Raw genomic sequence first — 27501 nt, 5'->3', positions numbered from 1 at the left:
GTAACGTTTAATTTGAAGGTTTGAACAAAAATATCTGATAGAAATTGTAGGAATTGTACACATTTCTTTACAAACACTCCACATTTTAGGAGGTCAAAAGTAATTGGACAAATAAACCAAACGCAAACAAAATATTTTTATTTTCAATATTTTGTTGCGAATCCTTTGGAGGCAATCACTGCCTTAAGTCTGGAACCCATGGACATCACCAAACGCTGGGTTTCCTCCTTCTTAATGCTTTGCCAGGCCTTTACAGCCGCAGCCTTCAGGTCTTGCTTGTTTGTGGGTCTTTCCGTCTTAAGTCTGGATTTGAGCAAGTGAAATGCATGCTCAATTGGGTTAAGATCTGGTGATTGACTTGGCCATTGCAGAATGTTCCACTTTTTTGCACTCATGAACTCCTGGGTAGCTTTGGCTGTATGCTTGGGGTCATTGTCCATCTGTACTATGAAGCGCCGTCCGATCAACTTTGCGGCATTTGGCTGAATCTGGGCTGAAAGTATATCCCGGTACACTTCAGAATTCATCCGGCTACTCTTGTCTGCTGTTATGTCATCAATAAACACAAGTGACCCAGTGCCATTGAAATCCATGCATGCCCATGCCATCACGTTGCCTCCACCATGTTTTACAGAGGATGTGGTGTACCTTGGATCATGTGCCGTTCCCTTTCTTCTCCAAACTTTTTTCTTCCCATCATTCTGGTACAGGTTGATCTTTGTCTCATCTGTCCATAGAATACTTTTCCAAAAACTGAGCTGGCTTCATGAGGTGTTTTTCAGCAAATTTAACTCTGGCCTGTCTATTTTTGGAATTGATGAATGGTTTGCATCTAGATGTGAACCCTTTGTATTTACTTTCATGGAGTCTTCTCTTTACTGTTGACTTAGAGACAGATACACCTACTTCACTGAGAGTGTTCTGGACTTCAGTTGATGTTGTGAACGGGTTCTTCTTCACCAAAGAAAGTATGCAGCGATCATCCACCACTGTTGTCATCCGTGGACGCCCAGGCCTTTTTGAGTTCCCAAGCTCACCAGTCAATTCCTTTTTTCTCAGAATGTACCCGACTGTTGATTTTGCTACTCCAAGCATGTCTGCTATCTCTCTGATGGATTTTTTCTTTTTTTTCAGCCTCAGGATGTTCTGCTTCACCTCAATTGAGAGTTCCTTAGACCGCATGTTGTCTGGTCACAGCAACAGCTTCCAAATGCAAAACCACACACCTGTAATCAACCCCAGACCTTTTAACTACTTCATTGATTACAGGTTAACGAGGGAGACGCCTTCAGAGTTAATTGCAGCCCTTAGAGTCCCTTGTCCAATTACTTTTGGTCCCTTGAAAAAGAGGAGGCTATGCATTACAGAGCTATGATTCCTAAACCCTTTTTCCGATTTGGATGTGAAAACTCTCATATTGCAGCTGGGAGTGTGCACTTTCAGCCCATATTATATATATAATTGTATTTCTGAACATGTTTTTGTAAACAGCTAAAATAACAAAACTTGTGTCACTGTCCAAATATTTCTGGCCCTGACTGTATATTTAGGTAACATAGTGCTAGTAGTAATCAAGAGACAAATCTTGTTTTTTATTTAATCACAGGGGAATCCCTGTATTATTTTTGAAAATCCAGTGCGCTTCTCTACTGAAAATTTACAGCGCTTATCTCCACTGTGCACAGGGGGATTGACCCTTTCAATAAATTGCATAGAAAAACCTGTGGGATTTCAATAGTATATCATGATGAAATGAAAAGAAATTGCAGACACATTGAGGGCCTTGCTTTCAATATCAGACAAATGTCTCCTAGTTCTTATTTTAAGGGGGACCTGTCGTACACCCTATATATTGTAACCTACCTATGTTACATTAGTCCAAATATATCATAAAAGATGTGTTACAACTGATATATTGGAGTATATTGTAGTTTATATCATTGGATAAAGACATAAAGGATTTAGCATTTTTTATTACAGAACAAGTGCGGACCTTATGTCATCACTTGGAAGAGCCCTTTTGTTGTATACATGTCATGTTTCCTGTTACTTTAGCTGAAAATAGACTGGGGGATTCCAAATTCCCTACGGTTTTGGTTCTACGAAATACACCTCTAAGGGCTCATGCGCACGTAACTGCTGAATATTCTGCAGCGATTTGACAGCACATGTGCGCGTCAAATTGCTGCAGAAACACTGCATAATGGATGCAGTTTTTCTATAGAAAAGAAGCCGATTTCATGCGCTATGGCTGCTGTCCACTCCATAGACAGAGTGGGAGCTGCATCCATAGCGCACGGAATAATAGACATGCTCATTTTATGAAATCACGGATTTGGGTCAAAATTTTAGCACCCAAATCGCTGTGTTCATAAAAGCAACGTGCGCATGTGTCATGCACAATCTTCATAGATTGTGCAGCGGACACAGGACACATGCATTTACGCTGCAGTGCAATACGCAGCGTAAATGCATGCAATTATGCAACGTGCGCATGAGCCCTAATACCTCGCTCCAAAGTTTAAAAAAAAAAAAAGGATACTGGTATAAAATAGGTAGAAATTTACAAAAAATACTGCAAACCGAAGTAAAATTAATACTGTATGTGGTAGAGAAAACCACTTGTGGAAGATTTTTGTTCTTGTATTCAAAAAGTAAATCATGGTTCTTAATGCAAGTGGAATCATACCCTTACCGATAATCTGGTTTTGCCATCCTATATGATTTTGGCCTTCTAACGTTTTTTATACAATATACATAATAAAATTTGAATATTTTTAATTTCAAAAACCTCTTTTGTTTTTTTAATTGAGTTAAGTATAGCTATTTGCAAAATCCATATGAAAGCATGGCTTCATACATTTCCATTTCCAGCTGGTTTAATGTAGAAACAAAGTAAGCAATATAAATATTGTATTGGACTTATTTATGCATTTTGTTTGCACACCTACCAGCCATAAAAACACCATGGCTTGGACCACTGTCATTATCTCTGGACCCTTCCCCTGAGTTATTTTTTTGCATGTACCCTTGCCAGTGGCTTAAGTATAAAACACCAGAAGAGGGAGCTGGAGCACAGGGAAGTGCAGGGGCCGTAAAGCATCCACTAGGTGAAGTGCTCACCCAGTGGATGAAAGAGGATAGTCGTACGAGCCGGGGTCGATGCCAAGAGATAATGCGATACCAGGGGTTGGACGGAGACTGAGTCAAGGGAAGGTAGGCCAGAAGCCAAGAGTAAGAGCGCCAAGGACAGAAGGGGCATAGAAACCAGAGTCAGTAACGAGATGTGGTCGAGAGCCTGGAGAGCAAATAAAGGTGGGGAAACACAGGCAGTGGAGCGGCAGAGAGAGAGTCAGAGAAAGTAGGATGGGAGTTAGGGATTACAGATGCAGTCAGGAGAATGGGAGACAGGAAAGACAGAAACAGTCAGGGAGACAGGAGAACAGGGAGGACAGGCAGGATCGGGTACTTACAGGGACCAGCGATCATGCTGTGGAGCAGAACTATAACTGGTGCTGGATCACTGGAGATGACCTCTAGATAAGGCGCTGTGATCCTGGAAATGAGACACGGGAGAAAAACTCCTCCACAGGCCAAGCCTCAAGAAAAGCTGACAGCCCTCTATGTTTGTCTGTCTTCCTCTCTGTCTGTCTGTCTCTCTCTCTGTCTGTCTCCCTCCTTTCTATCTGTCTTCTTCCTCTGTCTGCCTTTCGCTCTCTCTCTCTGTCTCTATCTGTCTGTGTGTTTCTATCTCTGTGTGTCTGTGTCTCTGTGTGACTATGTCAGTGTGTGTGTGTGTGTGTGTGTGTGTGTGTCTGTCTCTGGGTGTCTGTGTCTTATGACTCTGTGTGTCTGTTTGTGTGTCTCTGTATCTGTGTGTCTGTCTCTGTGTATTTATGTCTGTGTATGTGTGTCTTTGTGTGTCTCTGTTTGTGTGTCTCTGTGTCTGTCTATGTTTGTGTGTCTCTGTGTGTCTCTGTCTCTATTTGCCTCTTTCTCTGTGTGTTTCTGTCTCTGTGTGCATGTGTATCTGTGTGTGTTTCTCTGTGTATGTCTCTATCTCTGTCTGTATCTGTGTCTCTGTGTGTCTCTTTTTCTGTGTGTCTGTGTCTCTGTATTTGTTCCTTTCTCTATGTGTCTGTGTTTATGTATTGTCTGTATTGTGTGTCTGTGTCTCTCTGTATGTCTGTCCCGTCTCTCTGTCTCTGTGTCTCTGTCTGACTGTCTGTCTCTGTGTGTTTCTGTCTCTGTCACTGTGTGTGTCTGTGTGTGTCTGAGTGTGTGTGTGTGTGTGTGTGTGTGTGTGTGTGTCTTTGAGTGCGTCTCTGTGTGTATCTGTCTCTATGTGTCTGTGTGTGTCTCTGTGTGTCTGTGTGTGTCTGACTTTAACAATATCATATTACCTCACATATAAGCTGTCATACTAAGATTGTCCTTCGTTACCTATAGCAACCAATCAGAGCGCCTATTAATGACCTGTAGCTTCCAGCTCCATTGACTTTAATGTAAGCAGTTTTTTAGCCAAATAACTGAGGGTTAAATTTTCCCCTCAAAACATGACATTCCCTTAGTCAAATGATGCAGCTATGCAAGATTTCATTATTGTAAATGTGACAGTGCAGATTCCTTTAGCTGACATATACACACATACATACACACACACACACATATGTCGCGGGCAGAGAGGGGGTTTTTTGGGAACGCCGCTCGCCTTGGGAAATCGCTGGCGCTCGGGTCCGGTGCTTCTGCTCCTCGGTGGCTCGAGCGTGGGGCTGGACCCGGGGACTCGAACAGCGCCTCCTCGCCCACGAGTGAAAAGGGAAGGTTTGGTGGTGGGATGTCGGTTGTGATGCCACCCACGGGGTTGTGGTGATGGTGGGCACCACCGCTGCTGGTGACGGGGGTTCCCGGGAGCGATGGCGGGGAGCAGCTGAGGTGTTGACACCTCCGTGGGTAGGGGCTGTTGGTCCCGGGGCCCCAGTTGGGGAGAGTGGATTGTCGGAGGGTAGGGGATAGGTGCAGATGCCGATGCGGGGAGGCAGCACGGATGCGGGGTCAGCGTTACGATACAGCGCTGTGCTGGAAGGCACTGGTGTACTCACTCAGGTAGTAAATAACAGAGTCTCTGGTAGACCAAACGGCTGGATGGACGGGGCCCGCAGTCGGCTGCGGCGTCTTCACTCTCCCCGGATGGATTGATGGCAGCTATCTTTCCCTGCACTTGTGTGTAAAGTGGGCTTTACACACTGCGATATTGGTCCCGATATCGCTAGTGTGGGTACCCGCCCCCATCTGTTGCGCGACACGGGCAAATCACTGCCCGTGCCGCACAACATCGCCCAGACCCGTCACACATACTTACCTGCCCGGCGACGTCGCTGTGACCGGTGAACCGCCTCCTTTCAAAGGGGGCGGTCCGTGCGGCGTTACAGCGACGTCACTAAGAGGCCGCCCAATAGAAGCAGAGGGGCGGAGATGAGTGGGACGTAACATCTCGCCCACCTCCTTCCTTCTGCATTGTGGCCGGGAGGCAGGTAAGGTGAGCTTCCTCGTTCCTGCGGTGTCACACGGAGCGATGAGTGCTGCCGCAGGAACGAGGAACAACGTCGTTACTGCTGCAGTAACGATTTTTGAGAATGGACCCCCATGTCACCGATGAGCGATTTTGCACGTTTTTGCAACGATGCAAAATCGCTCATCGGTGTCACATGCAACGGCATCGCTAATGCGGCCGGATGTGCGTCACCAATTCCGCGACCCCAACGAGTTCGCATTAGCGATGTCGTAGCGTGTAAAGCCACCTTAAGTGTTTGACCCCTATGGATTCCCACGGGTGGTCCGCTCCCCGGCTTGTACGTGTCGGGAGAGCCCGTTTTGCCCGCAGGCGCTGGCCCTTGGATCCATGGCCGTTAGCGGTGGCTCTTATCTGGATGGGTTGGGCTGTTGCCTTCTGACAGGACTTGGGTGGAAATGAACCCCTGAGGTCCAGACCGCAATCAGAGAATTTGACCGTTATGGCGGCTTCCGAGCCTAGTCGGGGTCTGAGTACCCTGCCTTGGTGCTTAGCTTCAATTAGCTCCCTGGTTCGGTACCGGCGGGCCACCGCCCGACCCCGGTCCTATGGTTCCGCATACGTCCACTAACTCCTGCAGACGGCCACCACCATCTGCCGACCTTGCTGTCGATGCCTGGGCTCCAGCCCAGACTCATGCAGTCACTCCACTTCACTTCACTCCTCTCAACTCAACCTCCAAAACTCAACGGTCTGCTTTTCCCGCATCCAGGCCTGTGAACTCCTCGGTGGGTGGGGCCAACCGCCTGGCTCCGCCCCACCTGGTGTGGACATCAGACCCTGGAGGGGGGCAACAAGGGTTTTTGTTTGACGGGTGTTTCCTACCAGGGAAGGGGGTGTGTGTGTATGTGGTGTTATTCTGTGAACCCTGGGGTCCAGGGTGTCACACATACACTCAGCTTTATATAATAGATAACAATTCTTTACAACAAGCTATGAGAATATATATCCCATTGTACGTGCAAAAAAGAATATACACTGAACGGCTACTCGACTAATAATGTGTAGGTTCCATTTGTGCCATCAAAACTGTTAGGCCTTCTCTATAAGATGTCTGAAGGTGCTCTGGGGTTTTTGGCACCAAGTCCTGTAAATTACAAGGTGGGGCCTTCGTTGATTAGACTGCTATTAACAGCAAATAACATTTTCAACTGGATTAAAATTGGAATAAAATCTGAGGGATTTGGAAACACAAGTCATCACATTAAACTCTTTATCAGGTCCATAAACATTTGTGAACATATTTTCTCAGTGTGGCAGAGTACATAATCTTGCTAAAAGAAACCACTGGAAATAGGGAATATCATTTCCACGAAGGGGTGTACATGGACTGCAACAATGTTTCGGTAGGTGGAACGTGTCTGGTGGCTTAACGTGTAAGTGTGGTGGATAATTGTGTTCACGTTCCTGCCCCTGAAGACACCAATTGCATCAAAGTTGTGTGATGTGATAATGTCTTGCATCTTTTGTAAATATTGTGGTATGTGAAGTGTAATGTATTGTATTGTGATGAAGAGTGTGATAAGTATTGACATTTCATGTGTTTTTGACTAATGTATGTTTTAATAGAGTAATATATAATATACAGTATATAATGTAGGATGTGATATTTCAAGGTATAATATGTATACAATATAGAAAAGTTGGTAATGTTCGTGTATTAGAAATGTATGATGCATAATGTAGGTGAAAGGTAAAATCTGCCCAGCAACAGACCGCAGGGGCAGATATAGATAAGTGTTGGGACTAGCCCACCCTGAGAGGGCTCAGCTAACAGGGAAAGGACTGTTCGTTCTAGAAGAAATCAGTGACAGCCTAGTGAACAAACGTGACAGACAAATAGTCAGTCAGTCATGAAGGTCGCATATAGTGGGTGGTTTGTGGCAATGGAGTGTGACGCCCTGGACTAGCCAGGTAGTCACAGACATAACAACATACACACACCCCACCCTAGACAGTTACAACAGTCAGACAAAAACCCTTGTTGCCTCCCTCCAGGGGCTGATGTCCACACCAGGTGGGGCGGAGCCAGGCGGTTGGCCCCACCCACCAAGGAGTTCACAGGCCTGGAGGCGGGAAAGGCAGTAGATTAGTTTTGGAAGTGAAAGTGAGAGGACACAAACTGCAGGTGTCTGGGTTGCAGCCCAGGCACTGACAGCAAGGTTGGCAGACGGTGGTGGCCGTCTGCAGGAGTTAGCGGATCTCTGCGGAACCGTAGGACCGGGGTTGGGCGGTGGCCCACCGGTACCGAACCGGGGAGCGGAGTGAAGTTAAGCACACAGGCCCGCATCCCTCCCGCTGCCATGGAAGATTCTGCAGGAGGTGCCCGTCTGCGACAAGAAGCCGTCGGCCCCGGAAGCAGCCGCACCCGAGACCGGAGAGGTGGAAGCCGTGAACCGGAAGGCCCAGCAGGTGAGGCCTGCTGTCCCTGCACCCCACGCCTCGGCTGAGGCTGCGCCGGGTCGTCGCTGCAAAGCAGCAGCCCAGGCCACGTCACTGCAGGACCCCCACAAGAGATTGCCGGTTGTGGCCGGTGTGGGCGCAGTCCAGCGGGGCCCTACCCGCGCGCAGGGGCATGCAAACGCCCCTTACTGGGACAGGGAGCCGAGCCAGCTGGGCCAGGAAATTGCCGCTAGGGAGCAGCAGAAGGCCGAAATGCTGGCACGTGTCATGAAGGAGAAGGACAATCTCCGCAACGCCACCTTTCAGGTGCGGGGCCAGGTGTATGAAGGCCAGGTGAGGCGATTTGATCCTCAGCGGGGGTACGGCTTCGTTTACGAACCGGGCCTGGAGGCCGAGATATTCGTGGCCCGCCGCGATGTGAACTCTCACCTGCCAACCGGTCATCCTGGTTGCGACTTACAACCGGGCGACTTAGTGACTTACACCCGACATTGCGGGGAGAGGGGCTGGTTCGCCCTGGATGTCAAGCAGAGGGTAGGCCGCAGTGCTCAGAAGCGGTCCCAGTCCCCTCCCCCACCGTGCCGTCCGGATGTTGAGTTGGAGGAGGCCTATGAGGAAGGTGACCTCAAATGATGGCCGCGGTCCTCCGTTGCAACCAAGTTGTCCCCGTTGAGACCCTCAGCACTTTGTTTTCCGTTGAATGAATGAACATAAATCAAAACCGACCGCTGACAACAGTCAAATCCGAGTGTGAAACCCCAGGGGTTTCCTAACAACCAAGTCCCGCTAGAAAGCAACAGTCCACACCGTGAGGATATACAACCACCGCCACAGGCTAGAGATCCAAGGGCCAGCGCCTGCAGGCAAAACGGGCTCCTACGGGCTCCTCCTACGGCACCTATACGCCGGGGAGCAGACTACCGATGGGCAACCACAGAAGTCAGAACATTGTAACGGGTGCAGGGAAAGACAGCCACCATCAGCCGTCCGGGGAGAGCACAACAACACTGCAGCCGGCTGCAGGACCCGTCCATCCGGCCGTTTGGTTTACCAGAGACTTTGTGATTTTCTGTCTGAGTGAGTACAACAGTGCCATCCGGCACCGCTGCGCGCTGCCCCTGCAACACTGCATCCCAGCCATCCAGCCTCCACGCATCATCACCGGGCCCCGGGAACACCAACCCCTACCCACGGAGGGGACAAAACCCTAGCTGCTCCCTACCATCGCTCCCGGGATCCCCGTCACCAGCAGCAGTGGTGCCATCATCACCACGTCCCATGGGTGGCGTCACAAACTCTCCCCCCCCAAACAAACCCTCCCTTTTCACTCACGGGTAAGGAGCGCTGCTCGAGTCCCCGGGTCCGGCCCACCGCTCAAGCCACCGGGCAGCAGCAGCAGAACCCCCGAACCCGAGCGTGGCGAGTGCGTCCCCTCCGCCCGCGACAGGAGCAAAGGAGAAAGAAGAAGAGAGAGCTTGATTTTCAAGAGATGCTGGAGCACAGTTTCTGAACAGCTTTGTAGCTAGAGGCCAATCCTCCGACGGAGTGGCTCCAGGTCATAGGGGCTGGAGGATGGATTCCTTACATCCAGGTCCCTTAACCATCAAAGCACTGGATATTTCTCACTTGTGGGGAATTCTAGTGGACAGGTCCCTTAACCGTCAATATACCGGGTTAACATCAACTGGTGGACATAGTCAACCAACCTAGTGGGGTTCTGCTAGATATTCAGATGTGGAAAGGTTCATTCCAGTCATTATGTGACCCCTGAGGAGACTAGACATGAAAGGGAAGGTGACTGTCATGGTGTACACTGTAATGCTTGACTGGGTTGCACGGGAAGTTGAACTGTGACTGTTAATGCAAAGTGAAATTGTAACGTTCTGGAAAATATGTGCCCACTAACTGGAGTGGAAAGTTGTGACCAACAATGAATCTTCTAATAAACATTTATGTTTTAAAGTGAACAGTTATTGTCCTTGTGTGTGTGAGTTGTCATCCGGTCCTGGCTAGTCAACACCAGTGGCAGTATGCAGCCTGCAGGTTTTACCAGCCTACACGGCCAAAGTCCACACACCCACCCAGGATCAACTAATTCATGTAGCTTGCCAGGGTGTCCGGAGTAAGTCCCTTGACTACCGCCTCATGCCAGTCTATAAATGCACCAAACAAGAGTTTGTTGCATAAATTATGGGGAGCTTTGGTGCTTCAGAGTAGGGCCAAAGTGGTAGTGACTACTTTCTTATGAATGAAAATCATGCAAATTTTAATCCCTTTGTTATGAATAGGGAAATAAAGCTGAAAGTTGAGTCATTAGTTTGTTATGCCATATGCTATGGTGCAGAGTAAATACTGGATTGTCAGTGGATTGTGCGAGAAAAAAACTGGCTTAAAAGCCACTGCACAATCAGCACAAACCTCAGAGAAACATGTGTCTGTTGGATTCTAAAAAGTGTTCAATTAAGTGTTCCATCTAGAGCAGGGGTGGGGAACCTTTTTTCTGTCGGGGGCCATTTGGAAATTTCTACCAACCTTCGGGGGCCGCACAAAATTATCAATGTTTAAATGACCCTGCTATATTGGGTGAAGCAATTAATTAACTGGGGGCATGGGGCTGGGGGCACAGACACCACACGCGGGGCTGGGGGCACAGACACCACACGCGGGGCTGGGGGCACAGACACCACACGCGGGGCTGGGGGCACAGACACCACACGCGGGGCTGGGGGCACAGACACCACACGCGGGGCTGGGGGCACAGACATCACTGTGGGGGGAGGCACAGACATCACTGTGGGGGGAGGCACAGACATCACTGTGGGGGGAGGCACAGACATCACTGTGGGGGGAGGCACAGACATCACTGTGGGGGGAGGCACAGACATCACTGTGGGGGAGGCACAGACATCACTGGGGGGGAGGCACAGACATCACGGGGGGGAGGCACAGACATCACTGGGGGGGAGGCACAGACATCACTGGGGGGGAGGCACAGTCATCACTGGGGGGGAGGCACAGACATCACTGGGGGGAGGCACACACGACTGGGGGGGCTGCACACACGACTGGGGGGGCTGCACACACGACTGGGGGGTGGGTGCACACACGACTGGGGGGTGGGTGCACACACGACTGGGGGGTGGGTGCACACACGACTGGGGGGGTGCACACACGACTGGGGGGGTGCACACACGACTGGGGGGGGTGCACACAGGACTGGGGGGGTGCACACACGACTGGGGGGGTGCACACAGGACGGGGGGGTGCACACAGGACGGGGGGGTGCACACAGGACGGGGGGGTGCACACAGGACTGGGGGGGTGCACACAGGACTGGGGGGGTGCAAACAGGACTGGGGGGGTGCACACAGGACTGGGGGGTGCACACAGGACTGGGGGGTGCACACAGGACTGGGTGATGGGCTGCACATAGGATTGTGTGGGGGTGCACACAGGACATTGGGGGGCTGCACACAGGACTGGGGGAGGGGTGCACACAGGATTGGGGGGGTGCAAACAAGACTACTGGGTGATGGGCTGCACACAGGACATTGGGGGGCTGAACACAGGACTGGGGGAGGGGTGCACACAGGACATTGGGGGCCACACTGCGCTGAGTTTCATGCAACTCTGGGGGAGAGGGTTTACAGAACTGGTGTGGGGAGGCACAAAGCATTGGGCAGGGCACATAGCAGCAGAGGGTCGGCGCTGGACTCACAGCAGCATTGCATTCACATCACCGGAGTGCAGGAGCCGGACACACAGCATCAGAAGGAGAAGGCGGGCACTGATCTCCGGAGGGCAGGGGGCGTGCACAGAACGAGGGAAGCTCTGAGGCTGCTGTGGTCCCGCCCACAAAGTAAGCACTGGCCGACGGGAGAACACATTGCAGCACAAACAGCAATGTGTGGATTTAAAGGGCCGGCGGCAGCAAACCGCAGTGACAGCACGAGCACTGCCTCCCCCGGGAATGTGCCCGGGGGCCACATAAAAGGTCATGGCGGGCCGCATGCGGCCCGCGGGCCGGAGGTTCCCCACCCCTGATCTAGAGTGAAGCACTGTGCCTCATAAGAGAATTGTAAAATCCAGAGTTTCTGAGCCTCTGTATTGCAAATAAAAAGTATTTTATTGTTGTAGCCTGTTAGGTCTATTCACACAGTATAAAGTAATCCCAGGCTATAACAGGCTTTGTTAATTACTTCTGTGCTCCTTACAAAAGTCAAAGAGAATATTAAATAAGGCAGTCACAAAATAAGTGATTTGTGTGGGCATCCTTCCTCATGTTAATGGCCAGCTCAGAGATCACCTACTCCGCCATCTCTAATCCAATCCCTCCTTCTTCTTTTTTTTAACTAATTTATAACAGTCAAAATGACCATTTGCTCATTAGTGTCTTTCTTGGTATATGGGACACTGTATTTTTTATATCTATGAAGTTGTGAGCAAGGATGGTTGACCTTAGGGAGATCAACATCCACCACTGCGGAGACACCATCACGTGTTTCTCAACGCAGTGATTCTAGAGCAATGCTCCCACTAGCCAGATTCCTACTCCACACTGATGAGGGGCAAATACCCCGAAACGGCTGTCTGTGGATGGATACCATGTTTGGCATAGGTGGTCTCCTTGACTGGAGACTGCCCTTCCCGTGGTTGTTCCTTCCCGGTGAAAGACCTGGCTAGTTTCCTGCCAGCGTTGAGAAACATGTGATGGTGTCTCCGCAGGCCTTCTTGCTTTGATTATATCTATGAAGGAAATACATGTATACAGTATTTACACTTTTTTAAATGGAAGTGAACAAAATAGCTACTAAAGAACTAATGCAAAAAAAATGCTGAAATTGATGGCTCGCACACACTAGCAATGATTCTCTAATACAATAAAATCGGATGTGATATGCTAATGACACTCAGTTCAAGTTCTGCTGCGAGTGTGAGCCGCATGTAATTTACTGTGTTCCAATTCTCTTGAATGCGAGACTCGGATCAAAGGTGAGGAGAAAATGGAGAACTTAATTTCTCTATCTTCTCCATTGCTTGTGTCTTTGGTAATCGGACTGCACTCCGATAACATCCAAGTGACGTCCAATGTTTCACAAGCACCCATAGACTTGTATGGGTGTGTATGTGGCACCACTGAGGCTTCAGACGCCACAGGGTATTGCATCTGATTTAAGGTGCAATACTCATACCGGGTAAGGAAGAGGTTAACCACTGTTTTTCACTTACAAAACACACACAGCTCAGGTGCTTCCCCGCTGGAACTGGGCTAAAGGTGGTCACCATAACAACTGTTTTTTCCCAGCCACCAGTGAATCATCAGGAAAGTGGGGGCAGCACAGGGGAAGTGAGAGAACACACAGTTTTTACCTTAGAATAGTCTGAGACTTAGAACAGCACGTTCACTGTGGAGAGTGTTTGAGAGCTTCTACAGTTAGAACCGGGCAGACTGAGAGGAACAGGGGACTACAGTGGAGGAGCTGGCTGACCGGTAGCTCCTGTGGGACGAAGAAGAAACATGGTTACCGTGGGGAGAGCTTCATTGCTCCCTTGGAACTGGCGCAGTGCAGGGTGCAGAGCCCTAGGGTGGTACATACTCTACGTTGGACCACCAGAATCTGCCGGACAGTGGGATTTCACTTCCCTCTGGCCACCACAAGATCCTGGAGCACAGTGGCACATAGGGTCCAGAGTCAGTCAGGCCCCATAGCAGATCCCCGCCACCTGCACATGGGACAGGAACTTTAACACCAAACAGGGGTCCCCAAGTACTTCAGGTCACAGGGATCCACACTAAAAAAGCACAAAAAGGAAGGGCCTACAGACTTCCGCACCGGTTCAGACCTTTGACTTACCCGCGATCGGCTGGAGTCCATCGCAGCGGAGATCGGTGCCTCCGGGCGCTTTGGCGCCAATGGCCACTGCTACCTCCATCATCCTCCCTGGGGCCTAGCTTCACCTGCGGGAAGCTGAACTATCCTAGCTGCGACACAACCTGCCCCAGGGGACAGCAACCGCAGCGGTGGCTAATTCCTGGCCGCATATCGTAGGTGGCATAATGAGACAACTACCATGCTGGAATTAACCAAGGGGGAATGTAGCATCCCTGAAGCCCTTAGGGTGCTACAAAGTTCTGCATCCCCACCAGGATGCAGGGCTTACCCCCTTAGGGACCCAAAACCCCAGTGCCGGTAAGACCAAAAACCCAGGTAATCCCAGTTTTCCCCAACAATCCCCCATACAATGGTACTTAGCTAGGGTGGGACCATGGATGGCCGCCTAGAGGTGGAGCCCCTCCAGTCCACTAGTTAACCAGGTGGGAGGGGCAAACTGTGGAGAGTAGTGAGTTCAGAGTTGAGAAGGTGTGACTGAGCAACGTCCTGACTCGGGTTGACGATGACCTGGTACCCAGGAGAGGTAGTTGCTGGTGGAGTATGGTAGAGTATTCCTGGAACTATGTACCGACGGGGTACAGGACCCTAGGACAGGAAAGAGTTTCAAGCCTACCTGTTAACACCTGAACAGCAAAGGGGACCATCAAGGACCTTGCTGACCATAAAGAATCAAAAGACTCAGTAGCAAAGAGAGAACCAAGCACAGGACCAGAGACTCCAACCCCACAGGGTTCACGCTACCGTCAGGCGGACAGAAGTGGACAAATCACAGACCGGGGACCTCCAGTGTTCCACACCATGGGGACCCACATACCAGAGACAGGTGCAGGGGAAGAAGGTACCAGAGAAACAAGACTGGCACTGAGACGAAGGGGACCTGGAGGCGAAACCAGCCGGCCTCGAGCAACCAGTTAACATCCAAGTGAGTAAACCAGTTGCACTGAATACCTGTCTGGACTCCTTCTTCCAACGCCCACTGCACCATACACCCGTTGGGGCAATACTCTACTTGCGGAGGGACTTCCATACTAGCTGCTAATACCATCAGCCCCAGTAGAGATATTTTGCAGCGGCGGCTCCCTACATATAGCCGCAGCAGCGCAAGTGGCGTTACAAGTGAACATTATCATAATCTCCCCTATAAATATCCCCATTACAAAAAGGGCCCAGGGCACAGAACTGGGTAACGGCCACCACAGTGACATTCCCAATAGAGACTCTGCCCAGAACAGAGTACCCATATTCCTGGGTGCTACACTGACATAATGCATGTCCAGTCCCTGCTCCATCTCCTTTATATCAGCTTAAGTCACAGAGCGGTGATGCATTAAAAGTATTTTACCTATCCCGCAACAAAGTTACATTTTCACTGAACAGTTCTAACGACTCTTGACACACCATATGTTTCGTGAAAGTTGGTGCCTTCCCGACCTTTGCACACCGTATGTGTCATGGCGGGATTCCGTTCCTGCAGCTCTGGTAACTGGGGTCACTGGAATGTCACCAGCGCTGCAGCTACATGAGGACCTGTAGTTGAGAACAGGGGGGTGGCTTTGCCCCCACGTACCTACGATCCCTTCGATTGGAAGTTGAAAATGGCATTTTTACTTTCACTTTCAAACACAGCTATTGCACTGTTTTGGGCTAAAACAAAATGCCCCAAACAGTGCAATTCTATGAGATCCAGCTATGAGGTGCTGCTGCAGCAGCAGCAGCAGGATCATAGCTGGAGACCAGCAAACACGACACCCCCACCCTGTGCAGCACTGATCGTGCTATGACGCGCAATCGCTCCAATCATTGTGCAGAGGGACGGTCTGACCTGGTTGTGACCGCCATACCCAGGCTTGTTTTGGCCTGGGGAGCCCTCCCCCAACATTTCTGCGCCAATTGCCGCTTCCTGCCACTGTAAGTATTACCCCTGTGCGCTCCCGTGCTGACCCTGCGCGCTTCCGATTTGCCACCCTGCCCCAGCTGCCTGCCAATCTGCCCCAGCTGCCCGCCGATCTGCCTTAGACGCCCGCCGATTAGCCCCGGACGCCTGCCGATCTGCCTCAGACGCCTGCCGATCTGCCCCTGCGTTCTCCTGTGGTTGGTGTGATCCCTCACCCCAGCTTCTGCTGCACACCTCCGACGTCCTCTGCCTACTGCCACTGGGTCGTTCGAGGTCTTCTGCCTCCATTGCTTGGTACTTCCTGGGTCCTTGCAGAGCTGTCTGTCTTACTGCCTGCTTCTGTAATAAATCAGAGTGAAGAGGGGGTTAATGCCGCGCATCAGCCAAAATGAAGATGTAGCACGTTGATGTTATAAACATATTCTTTTATTCCATCGGTCTACGCGTTTCGAGGATACACCTCTTCTTCAGGACCAGTGCATCAACATAGTATAGCATAAATGAAGATGTCAGACATATATATACAGCTGATAACAGAGAGCACCGCCCATTAGATGAAAGAAAAAAAAAAAAAAACTAGTGGGAGGAACCACTGATTCAGTGACATAACAGATATTTAGTAGAACTCAAATTCACATATAGACTAATAGATAATAATGAATAACAAATATAAAATTTATAGGAGTGACAAATTATTCTGAAAAGAAAAAAAGAAAACAGAAATCATTATATAAAGAAAAAAAAAAAAAAAAACCTTTTCTAGGTGTGAACATTACACTAGAACCCACATAGGGTGGATTCCTTAAAACCTCAAAGTCAGTGTTATTAGTGAAACTGGCTATTCCATATTCTGTGAAAGATGTGTAGGAAATAAAAGAATCAAATGTGAAAACAAAAGAGGAGTGTATGGTATGAGATCTATGTGTATTAAAGGGATAGGGTCTATGTGTATTAAAAAACCTGAAGTGACATTCACAATTAATAAAAAATTGCGCTGACCGGAAAAAACATTAAAAATAGGTAAAAACCTTTATTAAGAGCAATAAAAAATGTTAAAACTTGTAGAAACATCACCACAGAGAAAAAGGAAAATTCGTGTTATATTCAGGGCTCAGGAGCGAGTAGCATAACAGAGCGCTGATAGAAGACAGGTCAAGAAAGTTCAGACCGTGGGAAATAATGCTTATGCGCATGTCCTGCAAGGTCATCCCAGTGCAGATGCTAGTCAATTGCATATCTAGGGGGCCCATAGGAGAGATGCTGCATAGAGGAGAAAAATATACACATATATATATATATATATATATATATATATATATATATATATATATATATATATATATATACATACACATATATATGTATGTATATATATACATACACATACATATAAGTACAAGAAAAAACCCAAAAAGTGCAGTAGAGGACAACGGGTCCATAAAAAGAATACTATCCAAACATTGGAACATTCTCAAAAATTATCCGGTTTTGAGTAGTAATATTCCTGACCACCCTGGCATTACCTTTAGAAGGGCACCCACTATTCGCAATGTTGTGGCACCCAGCAGACTAAGAATCCTTAATAATGATTATAAGAGAATGGCTGATCTTCCTATGGGTGCGTTCAAATGCTTCTCAAATAAATGCTTATGTTGCAATATAATTAAACATAGGAGAAAGAGTTTTGGCCCAAGGGGAGAGCCAGAACTTTACTCCATTAAGGGACACATGACCTGTCAATCAGATTTTGTGGTGTATCTGATTGACTGCCTGTGTGGGAAGCAATACATAGGCAGGACCACACAGGCATTACATAATCGTTTAAATTCCCACAGGCATAATATCAAAAAAGGTTTCCTGCTTCATGGTCTTTCACGTCATTGTACGATGGTGCATGACAAAAAGATAAATTTTACTATTACTCCTATAGAACAGATTTCCAGCAATATCTCCAATAGACATGAAATGTTGAGTAAAAAGGAAACCTTTTGGATTTATAAACTGAATACATTGAAGCCTTTGGGTCTCAACGAAGTAACTGATTTATTTTATTGATCTTATAAATCCTCTTACTTCAAGAACATGGTCATATTTGTGATGCTTGTTGTAACAATTTTAATGATTTTAATGTTAATTTTTTTTTTTTTTTTTAATTTTTTCTTTTTGTTTTATTTTTTTTCATTTTTGCAGTATTTTTATGTAGCACTGTTTTGTAATACTATTGGGGGCTATAAACAATACAGACTTTCCTTTTTGGGTTTTAGTACTAATATCAGGTGGGCTTCCTCTTACTGCCGATACTATTTTTGGTTTTATTTATTTATTAAATCCCTTCCCTCATCTACTATGAATATACTCCTGTGATCTACTGCACTTTTTGGGTTTTTTCTTGTACTTATATGTATGTGTATGTATATATATACATACATATATATGTATATATGTGTATGTATATATATATATATATATATATATATATATATGTGTATATTTTTCTCCTCTATGCAGCATCTCTCCTATGGGCCCCCTAGATATGCAATTGACTAGCATCTGCACTGGGATGACCTTGCAGGACATGCGCATAAGCATTATTTCCCACGGTCTGAACTTTCTTGACCTGTCTTCTATCAGCGCTCTGTTATGCTACTCGCTCCTGAGCCCTGAATATAACACGAATTTTCCTTTTTCTCTGTGGTGATGTTTCTACAAGTTTTAACATTTTTTATTGCTCTTAATAAAGGTTTTTACCTATTTTTAATGTTTTTCCGGTCAGCGCTATTTTTTATTAATTGTGAATGTCACTTCAGGTTTTTTAATACACATAGACCCTATCCCTTTAATACACATAGATCTCATACCATACACTCCTCTTTTGTTTTCACATTTGATTCTTTTATTTCCTACACATCTTTCACAGAATATGGAATAGCCAGTTTCACTAATAACACTGACTTTGAGGTTTTAAGGAATCCACCCTATGTGGGTTCTAGTGTAATGTTCACACCTAGAAAAGGTTTTTTTTTTTTTTTTTCTTTATATAATGATTTCTGTTTTCTTTTTTTCTTTTCAGAATAATTTGTCACTCCTATAAATTTTATATTTGTTATTCATTATTATCTATTAGTCTATATGTGAATTTGAGTTCTACTAAATATCTGTTATGTCACTGAATCAGTGGTTCCTCCCACTAGTTTTTTTTTTTTTTTTTTCTTTCATCTAATGGGCGGTGCTCTCTGTTATCAGCTGTATATATATGTCTGACATCTTCATTTATGCTATACTATGTTGATGCACTGGTCCTGAAGAAGAGGTGTATCCTCGAAACGCGTAGACCGATGGAATAAAAGAATATGTTTATAACATCAACGTGCTACATCTTCATTTTGGCTGATGCGCGGCATTAACCCCCTCTTCACTCTGATTTGTATGCACATCCTTGTGGGGCTGCAGCAGACGCCTTCATCCTATGCTCTATCAGTGGTTGTGACTATCTCACAACCTTTTCAGGTGAGTGTATTTTTCCTGATCTACCTCACTGATCTGTTGGTATTACACTATCAGCGCTCCTTATTTTTCAGTTTATGCTTCTGTAATAAGCCGTTCATCTTTCTGCCTGCTATAACTCCTGCAGTTCCTCTTTTCAGTGATCCTCCTGCTAATACTCTGGGCCTGCGAGTATAATTTTTTATTTTTTTTTGCGTCCGTATCCCCCATCACTTTGTAAACCTAAGGCCTCTTTCACACATCAGTTTTTTTTTTCCATCAGTCACAATCCATTTTGTGACTGATGTGACAGATCTGTCGCAGATTGTGGTAAAACTGATGCGATGGATCCCTGTAAAAAAACGGATCCATCGTACCACTTTTTTCATGCAAAAGGTTATTTGGTATTGAAAACCCATATAACACCATCCTGGATGGGAGAGAGAGAGAGAGACTTTTCTCTGATCAGAAATTAATTTACACCTCATCTGAGCATGCTCGGTTAAAAAAACAGATCCGTCGCCGGATTCCATCATTTGACGGATTACGACGGATCCTGCGCCCATTGGCCTCCATTACAACAAACGACAGATGGCAACGGATCCATTTTTTGATGCACACAAAAAATGTTACTGTGGATGTCCTCTCCGTCTGACGGACACAGATTAATCGACAGATCCGTCATACAACGGATATAACGTGAGGCCATCCGTCGCAATCTGTTGCTATTGCAAGTCAATGAAACAAAAACAGATCCAGCGCTGAATACATTTTTATCTAAGTTTGACTGATTGTGACTGATGGCAAAAAACTAATGTGTGAAAGAGGCCTAATCCATCCGTGCATTCTGCAGCGGCCGAGTGCTGATCGGGATGCACAGCACGGATCTGCATCCTTGCTCAATTTTGGGCACAACTTTTTTTTTTTTTGCATCCGTGTCCTCTGGTGCTTTGTACACCTAATCCATCTGTGCATCCTGCAGCAGCCGAGCGCTGATCGGGATGCATATTATGGATTGGCATCCCTGCTCAATTTTGGCCAGGATTTTTTTTGCATCCACATCGCTTTTGCACGTCATCCATGTGTGCGTCCTGCAGCAGCTGATCAGTGATGGCCACACTGCTTGGCATCCATGCCTTTGAAAAGTCAAATGACGCTCCTTCCCTTCCGAGCCTTGCTGTTTGCCCAAACAATTGATGTCCTCCACATATGAGGTATCAGCGTACTCAGGAGAAATTGCACAATAAATTCTTTGGTGCATTTTTTTCCTGATAACTTTGTAGAAAAAAAAGCTACATGGTTGAAATAAAAATTTTGGGGAAAGTATTTTTTTTATTTTCATGGCTCAACGTTGTAAACTTTTGTAAAGCCCCCAGGGGTTCAAAGTGCTGACTAAACATCAACATAAATTCCATGAGGGGTCTAGTTTCCAAAATGGGGTCACTTATGGGGGAGTTCCATTGTTTAGGCACCTCAGGAACTCTCCAATCTCAACATGGCATCCGCTAACAATTCAAGAAGATTTTGTGTTTGAAAAGTGGCGGTCCTTGCCTTCAGAGCCCTGCTGTGCGCCCAAACATTTGATTTCCACCACATATGAGGTATCTGTGTACTCAGGAGAAATTGCTCAATAAATTTTATGGTGCAATTTTTCCTGATACCCTGGTGAAAAAAAAGAATGAGGGGTCTAGTTTCCAAAATGGGGTCACTTGTGGGGGAGGTCTATTGTTTAGGCACCTCAGGGGGTCTCCAAACACAACATGGCATCCGCTAATGATTCCAGACAATTTTGCTTTAAAAAAATCAAATGTCGCTCTTTCCCATCTGAGTCCGGCTCTGCACCCAAACAGTAGATTCCCATCACATATGAGATATCAGCATACTCAGCAGAAATTGCACCATTAATTTTATGGTGCATTTTTTTTCCTAATACCCTTGTGAAAATGCTACATTTTATGGCTAATGTAACATTTTTGTGTAAAGAAACAAAAATTTTCATTTTTCATTGCTTTGGTTACCGTGAAGCACCTAAAGGGTTAATAAACATCTTGGATATAGTTTTGAGTGGACTAAGGGGTGCAATTTTTAGAATGGGGTCACTTTTGGGTATTTTCTGTCACATAGGTTTCTCAAAGTCACTCCAAATGTGATGTTATTCCTAAAAAAAAATTTTTGTATATTTTGTTGGACAAATGAGAAATTGCTGATGAACTTTGAACCCTTCTAATTTCCTAACGGAAAAAAAATTGTGAAGAAAATTGTGCTGATGTAAAGTAGACATGTGGGAAATGTTATTCAGTAACTATATTGTGTGACATATCTCTCAGATTTATGGGCATAAAATTTCAAATTTTGAAAATTGTGAAAATTTTCTTAGTTTTCGCAAAATTTTCAAAATAAAACACAAAAAATATTGACCTAAATTTACCACTTTCATGAAGTAGAATATGTCATGAAAAAACAGTCTTAGAATCGCCAGGATCCGTTGAAGCGTTCCAGAGTTATTACCTCATAAAGGGACACTGGTCAGAATTGCGCAAAATGGCAAAGTCAGTAAGGTCAAAATAGGCTGGGTTGTGAAGGGGTTAAAATACATTACGATTTATACAAAATTATTCAAGCTTTGTTTTTCAACACTTATTAAATTCAGACCAATAGCGAGTGTTACTGACATCTAGTGGCCAGACGTTATCGTTACATGTGTGGTCAACACCCATACTGACAACCTGAAGTGTATAGCGCTCTTTTCCCTATTACACTACATTGTAAACTACAGAGCATCTTCCAAATGTGAAACACCAGAAGAATGAAGCGGTCACTTTTTTTAACCGCTTGGTGTTTTTAGAAACCTGAAGTAGATAAAAGATGCTCAAAAGCCTGAACACATGCACAGCTTCCTGACCCCATTCCCTCCACACCAAAAAAAAAAAGCAAAGTAATGGATTTCAGAAATCTTGAATCTGCATGTACGCTGCCTCTGCAGCCATTTTCCTGAAGCCTACCACATCCACTGCCTGGAGATCAATGGCGCCTGTGTCTCAGTGCCGTGACACCCCCTCCTCCCAGCCCCAGGCCCGCAGTATTGCTCCATTCATGCAGCCAATGATGTTCTTTAGCTGCAACCCTGCTTTCTGTGACTTAACTCTACCCCTCTTCCTCCACCCCGGTGAGCTACATCTAGATTATAAAACGGACCTTCTTTTTTAACATTAAAAATTCCTTTTTTTCTCCAATTTTCTTCCTCTAAATTTGGGGTGTGTCTTATCATCTGGTGTGTATTTTAATCCGCAAAATACGGTAGATGAAAACCCCGATGTAAGTGCTCAGCATAAAGCACAAAATAAATGTGACCCAATAAAAAATGTTTTGTACCCACATTGCCACCAAATAGAATTCAATCCACCCAACAAAATCATAAGTCCCCACTCAGGCCAGTCTTCTGTCAATAGAAATATAATGGTCTTCCATATTACTGGTAGCAGAAAGGCTTTGGAAAAATGCTATGGCTCCTCCCCTCAAATAAGAAATCCAGAAAACTCTGTGCTCTCAACTCCAAATGCCCCCCTCCCTTCTGAGCACCACAATGTGCTTAAACCACAGTTAGCATCCACATGTTTGGCATTGTTGTAGTGAGGAGAGCTTGCTTAATTTACTGGGGGCAGGAATCCAAAAGGACAAGCTGGTCAAAATGTATGGGCACTATAATGTGCTTTGCACGACAAGGACCTATTGTCACTACACCTATAGATGAATTCCCAGAGGGGCGTAATTTCCAAACTTTGGTCACTTAAGGGGGTTTCTTCTGTTTTAGCAGTTAGGGGCTATGCAAATGGAGATTGCAAACTGTTCTAGGAAAATCTGTGTCCCAAAAAAAAAATTGTGCTCCTTCCCTCCCAAGCCATATGGTGCGGCCAAGTAGTTCTGTGCAGTCACATGTTGGTTATTGCCACATTCAGGAGAAATTGTTTAACACATCATGGGGCCTTTTTTAACTAATCCCCTTGTGAAAATTCGAAATTGGGTTAAAACAACAATTTAGTGATAAAACTGTTTTTTGTTTTTCACCCAATAGTATAAAATGTTATGACACACCTGTGGTGTCAATATGCTACCTTCACCCCAGGATTAATTCATTTAGGAGTGCAGTTTGTAAAATGGGATCACTTGTGTGGGGCTTCTGCTGTTATGGAACCTCCAGAGGCTCTGCTAATGTTACATGGCACCCGCAAACCATTACAACTAAATCTGCACTCCAATATGGCGCTCCTTCCCTTCTTCACTTTGTACTGTGCCTCAAAAGTAGTTTTTGACCATATATGGGGTATTAGCGAACTCAGGAGAAAATGGAAAACAAATTATTGATTTCATTATCTCCTTGTACTTTAGTTAATTTGAAAAATTGAGGTTAAAGGAAAAATTTTGTGGTTAAAAATGTATTTTTTCATTTGCATGGCTCAACGTTATACAATTCTGTGAAGCACCTGGGGGTTCAAGATGCTTACTAAATATCTAGATAAATTTCTTAAGGGGTCTAGTTTCCAAAATGGGGTCACTTATTAGGGAGCTCCACTGTTTAGGCACATCAGCGGCTCTCCAAACACAACATGGCATCTACTATCTATACCAGACAAATTTTCATTCAAAAAGTCAAATGGCGCTCCTTCCTTTCCGAGCCCAGCCATGTACCCAAACTGTTGATTACCACCACATATGGGGTATCAACATAGTCTGGAGAAATTGTACTATAATTTGTATGGTGCATTTTCACCTGTTAGCCTTGTTAAAATAACTGATTTGGTGATAAAATACATTTTTTTATTTTTACAGTTCAATGTTATAAAATTTTCCTAAGCACCTGGAGGTTCAAGGTGTCTACCAAACATCTGGGAAAATTCCTTGAAGGGGTCTAGCTTCCAAAATAGGGTCACTTGTAGGGGAGCTCCACTATATAGGCACATTATGGGCTCTCCAAACGTGAAATGGCATCTGCTATCTATTAAAGACAAAGACAATTTTGCATTCAAAAAGTCAAATGGCGTTCCTTTTCTTCCAAGGCCTGCCAAGCACCCAAACAGTTGATTTCCACCACTTTGGGGATAAATCAATAGTTTTGTGGTGAAAAGTTATCTTTGTATTTTCATGGTTCAATGTTATGGAATTCTTCTAAGCACCTAGAGGTTCAAGGTGCTCTCCAAACATCTAGAAAAATTCCTTGAGGGGCCTATTTTCCAAAATGGGGTCACTTGTGGGAGCATTTTAAAAGTCAAATGGCGCTCCTTCCCTTTTGAGCCCTACCATGCGCCCAAACAGTTGATTTCCACCACATATGAGGTATCAACATACTCAAGATAAAAGGTACAACAAATTGTATTGTGCATTTTCTCCTGTTACCATTGTGAAAATAAAAAAAATGGTGATAAAGGAACAGTTTTGTGGTGAAAATGCATTTTTTTTAATTTATTTTCATGGCTCAACTTTAAAATATTCTGTGAAGCACCCTGAGGTTCAAGGTGCTCACTAAACATCTAGATAAATTCCTTGAAGGGTCTAGCTTGTGGGGGAGCACTAGTGTTTAGGCACATTAGATGCTCTCCAAATCCAGCATGGCATCCATTATTTATTCCAGACAATTTTGCGTTCAAAAAGTCAAATGGCGCTCCTTCCCTCCCGAGCCCTGTTGTGTGCCCAAATAGTAGATTTCAACAACATATTTCATATTGGCATACTCAGGAAAAATTGCACAATAAATTGTATTGTGCATTTTATCTCGTTAGTCTTGTGAAAATGCAAAATTTGGGGCTAAATTAATATTTTTGTGAGGAAAGTAAAATTTTCATTTTTCTCCTTGCTTATTGCTTTAGTTCCTGTGAAGCATCTATTGGGTTAATAAACTTCTTGTATGTGGGTTTGAGCAGATTGAGGGGTGCAGTTTTTACCTAGGCACCTCAAAGTCACTTACTTCAAATGTGAAGTGGTCCCTAAAAAAATGGTTTTGTACATTTTGTTGGAAAAATGAGAAATTGCTGATAAACTTTGAACTCTTCTAACTTTCTAACAAAATAAAATTAAATTTCAAAAATTGTGCTGATGTAAAGTATACTTGGAAAATATTATTTATTAACTATTTTGTGTGACATAGCTCTCTGGTTTTAGGGCATAACAATTCAAAGTTTGAAAATGTTCAACATTTTTGCCAATTTTCAATTTTTTTCACAAATAAATGCAAAAAATATCATGTTAAATTTACCACTAACATGAAGTTCTGTTGGAGCGTTCTAGAGTTATAACTAGTGATGGGTGAACTCCCCCCATGTTCGTGTTTGGGAGACTCGCCTGATCTTTTCGTAAAGTTCAAGTTCGGGTTCTGAGATAACGCGAACTTGCATCCGAACTCCGAACTTGGACTTTATAGTTATGGGATGGGACGGGGGGGTCTGGAAAATAAAGAACATACTTAATAATAAACATTGTCATTATACTTACTGCTCCCATGATGCGTCCAACAGACCCACTCAGCCGCTGTCTCTTTGGCCGCTTCTACTTCTGGATGCGATCACTAACGTCTGGTGGTATTTACTGCACTGCTCGTCACTCAGCAGTCTTCGACTGTTTTCGGCCGTGTTCGCAGTGACGTCAGGGTTCACCCAAGTCCATTAGCCATATACTCGATTGGACTTTAACTGTCACTGTGCGAGTCTCGTTTCGGTATCACCCGGCACGGCGCACACTGTCCTGACAGGAGCGGGTCAGCTGCATGTACTGTATTTCCATGGAGCTGAGGTGCTCCTGTCAGGAGAGTGTGTGCCATGCTGGGTGATACTGATGCGAGACTCGCAGGAGTCATACGCAAGTGGAGCCATACCCTCACTGTCAGCCTGCTTTGCGCTCTGTACAGAGCGATGAAGCAGAGCTGACATGGCTCCCCTTGTGGACTACGTTGTACTAAAAAGTTTTTTTATAATAATTATGGAATCTCTAAATGTTTTTTTTGCTTTATTTCTAAAAAAAATTCTATGTGTTGTGGGGGTTTTTTTACTGTTTACTAGAAATTCATGGTGGCCATGTCTAATTTTGCGTGACACCATGAATTTCGGGCTTAGTACCAGTAGAGAATACAAAGCTAGTATTAACCCCTTTATTACCCAGCATGCCACTGCCATCAGGGCCACTGGATGAGCAGGGTAAAGCACCTGGAAATGGCGCTAAGAAACAATGCACCATTTCCAGGGGCGGCTGCGGGCTGCGGAGATTCCCAGCCCCCAGCTGCCTAGTCTACCTGACTGGCGATGAAAATACGGCGGGAGGTCACACACTTTTTTTTAAATTGTGTTTTTTAAATAATTAAAAAAAATGAATGGGCTTTATTGTATTATGATTGCCAGCCAAGGTAAAGCCAGGCCCATAGCCATCCACTTTATCTGCGCTAAGAATCAAAACTACTGCGAAGAGCTATGTCATTTTTTTAAATTATTTTTTTATTTTTACAGTACTTTGATGTCAGGCAATCACAGACTCGGCACAGAGAATGGGTATCTGGGATTGCCTGTTGGAGTAACGTGAAAGCAGCTCATACATTCGTATCTGGCATGAACTGCACACAGCCATAAAGCTTAGGTAGATGCTATAATGTACGGGCTCCTGACAGGTATGATGTAACTTGTCATGTGATGTGGCGTGTGGCAATCAAAGATGCCCAATCTCTGTGCCGGGTCTGTGATTGCCTGATATCACAGTACTGTAAAAGTAAATAAATCATTAAAAAAATGACACAGCACTCCGCAGCATTCTTGATTCTCAGCGCAGATAAAGCGGATGGCTACGGGTTGCCACTCCCATCTGCCTGGCTTTACCTTGGCTGGCAATCAAAATTGGTTAATATATGGGGTTTATGCCAGCTGTGAATTGCTATCTGGCATCAAGCCCTGGTATTAGTAATTGGTGGGTCTCTAGCAGACATGCCCATTACTAATCTAGTAGTTGAAAAAAGAAAAGTTTGTTTTATTTGGACAAACACCCCTGACTACAGCTCTCATTCACCAATTTATTACATATTTTTACAATCCCATACTCGCTGTCCCAGTTAATGAAGAACAGAGTGTTCCCCATTGGCTGCAGCATCACACACTGCTGTGTGAGAACAACTGCAGTGATCTGAGATGATCAACAAGAGGACAAGAGTAAAGTGCAAAAATATACGTAATTTTTATTGAATACACAACAAGATAATATATAATTAAAAGGGTACACTACTAAAG

This window comes from Anomaloglossus baeobatrachus, chromosome 1 (genome assembly GCF_048569485.1).
Source record: "Anomaloglossus baeobatrachus isolate aAnoBae1 chromosome 1, aAnoBae1.hap1, whole genome shotgun sequence".
NCBI lineage: Eukaryota > Metazoa > Chordata > Amphibia > Anura > Aromobatidae > Anomaloglossus > Anomaloglossus baeobatrachus.
Note: the sequence above shows the minus strand (reverse complement) of the source record.